The sequence below is a fragment of the Parasteatoda tepidariorum genome, chromosome 3, assembly GCF_982258835.1.
Source record: "Parasteatoda tepidariorum strain Cologne lab strain chromosome 3, Ptep-v5.0, whole genome shotgun sequence".
NCBI lineage: Eukaryota > Metazoa > Arthropoda > Arachnida > Araneae > Theridiidae > Parasteatoda > Parasteatoda tepidariorum.
Window position 1 is genome coordinate 63,433,121 of NC_141757.1, and position 3,016 is coordinate 63,436,136.

Below are 3,016 nucleotides of genomic sequence, written 5' to 3' on the forward strand. Positions count from 1 at the left end.
TACTAATTTTTGTGATTCACTGTGTGCTTAATTGGTTAAATCAATATCGAACACAAAAAGTTGTTAATATGATTTTAAATTAATCTTCTACCTCATATTTAATTGAGAATTTTTCTTCCTTATTGTGAAGCTCCAAAAACTTGTTAAAACATAAATTCAAAATTTAAAGTAATTTTCCTTTCCCTTCTAATAACAGTAATAAAAAATCTATAATTTCCTTTCATAATAATAATAGTAAAACCTTTTATTTCCTTTTATGAATTGCTGGGAAATTTTATCTCTAAGATATCGTTTTTCATTTTGTTAAAAATAGAAATATATGACTTATATTGCTTTTGGGTAATGCATTGGATCTAGTATTTTCTACGAATTTTGATGTTATTTGTTACAAAATACAATATATTCCCTCGTTATTGTCTTTAATCGATTCACAGATAAAATTCCGAACTATATTTTATAAGGCTTAAACAGATATGTAACTGTTAAGTACATATCATCTATTGCATTTAATTCCATTTAATTGAAATTCAAAATAGCAAAAAGAAAAAAAAAGTTTTTTTTTTTTAAATGAAATTTTAACGTTACGAAATTAAGTTATCAAGATATCGATTTTTTCTAGTTTCTTATTACTTACAAAATTGTAAAATAATAATAATAAACATTTATTTCATAAACTTTTATGCAATATTAAATACCATTCATATTAACTGTATCTTATGAAACGTCATCTTGAAAGTCTGAAATTCGATAAATGTCAACCTTGATTGTCAACATTCACATAGTCGCTTTCGAGAATGTCAGTCATCATTATCATTACTTCGCTCCTTCACTGGGAAATGCTGCGAATTTTGAATAAAAAATTATTGGTGTATACTATATATTCACCTGACATTTCTTCCATCAATGTAAACAGGCACATGGTGGTGTAAGTAGGAAATAATGATATTTATTAAAAATATTTTGTTTAACATTCACCATTTATGCTTGCTGATCGAAGGTCTAAACTTGTTGGGTGCTGGTATATGAGAGAAATAATGAAATTTAATAATGTCGAATATTGGCATACGCGACAAGTCGACAAATTTAAGTGAGAAATAATGATATTTAACAACAATATTTTACTCAGCATTCACCAGGATATGCTGACTTGAAGAGAGAAATAATGAAATTTAATAATGTCGAGTACTGGCATGTTGAGCATCGATATATGTCGGTGTAAGTGAGAAATAATAATATTAATCAAAAATATTTTATTCAGCAATCACCATTAATGTAAGCTGAATGTCAACATTTGATACTATAAGATAGAAATATTGAAATTAAACAAATATTCCTGAACATTCATTAAAGCAACTAAGTGAATTAGGGCGAACATCGAAAAACTTTTTATTCGACATTCAAAATTTTGAGTCGAGGTAATATAAACTCAATGAGGTCACATGTTTAACAAAATTTGTTTGGTCAATTTGAAAAACCCTTGAGTTTGAAGGAAAAGGAACCAAGTTTAATCTTTTGGGGCCAAAAATGATAATTTTTAAGATAACAAATTTTAATTGAGTTCAAAAATGTATGTTAATTAAAAAATGTGAAATTATTAATTTAGAATGCAATATAACAATAAAAGAATTATAATTAAATGTAACATTTAAGTCTCCTGGAAACTACAGGAAAAACTTAGTTTTCCTTCATAAATACTTATATTTTCAATTTTCAACTCAATTTTTCGGTTAGTTCGATTTTCCTCTAATTGTTTGAATCTATAACTTTCATGCTATTAATTTACATTTCAAATTTTACGTTTTGATACTAAAATGTGTTTTGTACTTATGCTTTTATAAAATTTTTGAAATTTACGATATTTAACAAAACGTAGGAAAAAAAGTAATTTTGCATCCATTTTTTTGAGACAAATAATTTTCGATTTGATGACAAAATTTTTTGGTAAATGAGGTCACACTATTTTTTATTCATTCTCTCTAGACGTTTTATCGATTTTATCGGCTTTTCATCGACTATGGAAAAATCATTGGATGTTCCGAATGAGAAAAATCTTTAAAAAATTCATATTTTATTTTTAACATGTTAAAAAGAAATCAGAATTTAATAACTAATGTGCGACAAACCGTGTTAAAATCGGAGTGTTCCTCACCGAGTTATAAGTTTACGAATTTATAAAGGTCCATACATTAATATGTAGTTCTCGGTGACTAAGTTGCTTTTTTAGTAATGTAATTTTTCTATGTCCTCTCAACTTCAAAAAGTTCCCTGCCCAACAATTTAAGTTTTGTTTTATTATTATAAAATTTTTTCAGGTACTCTTCGATGTGTCTTGTTTAATTTAAATTCGTTTGATTAACTTAATACCTTAATTTAATATTTGAATAATTGAGCAAAACATAGTTGTAGTGTTTCTATCGCAGAAATTTTTAGTGACAAAAAAAAAAATTTAATGTTTACGTACTATATATTATTATACGTTTATCATAACAACTTATATTTATTTAAATATCTATAAACAACGTTTTAAGATAAAAATTTAATTAAAGAAATTAAAATTCGTTCGCAAGGAACTTTTTAGTTATCAACGATTAAAGTTCCCACTTTTAGCAATAACTTTAAAACCTATCATCCTTTTTTTCTGAGACATTGCACACAGACTTCCATGAATTCTACCAATATTCTTTTAAAATTTGAAAATGATTGAATAAAAATTGCACTTTCTTTTTGTTTCTAACATCCAGTGTCCCCTTATGTGAATCTAAGTACGCGTGGAAGTTACTCTAATGCGAATATCTTCCTTTACTAGTTTCTTTTCTTTACTTTATCTACTTTTACTAGTTTATAAGTTAGATGTAAATTTTTAACTCTATTTTAAATATTTTTCCTATCCTCATAGTTTAAGTGATAGAAATAGTTAAAACTAATAACATATTCTTAATTAGAATTTGAAATACGTCATTAACGTTAGATAATTGCGCAGTGGCTCTAAATGAGAACGGAAACTGCTCCGGCGTTC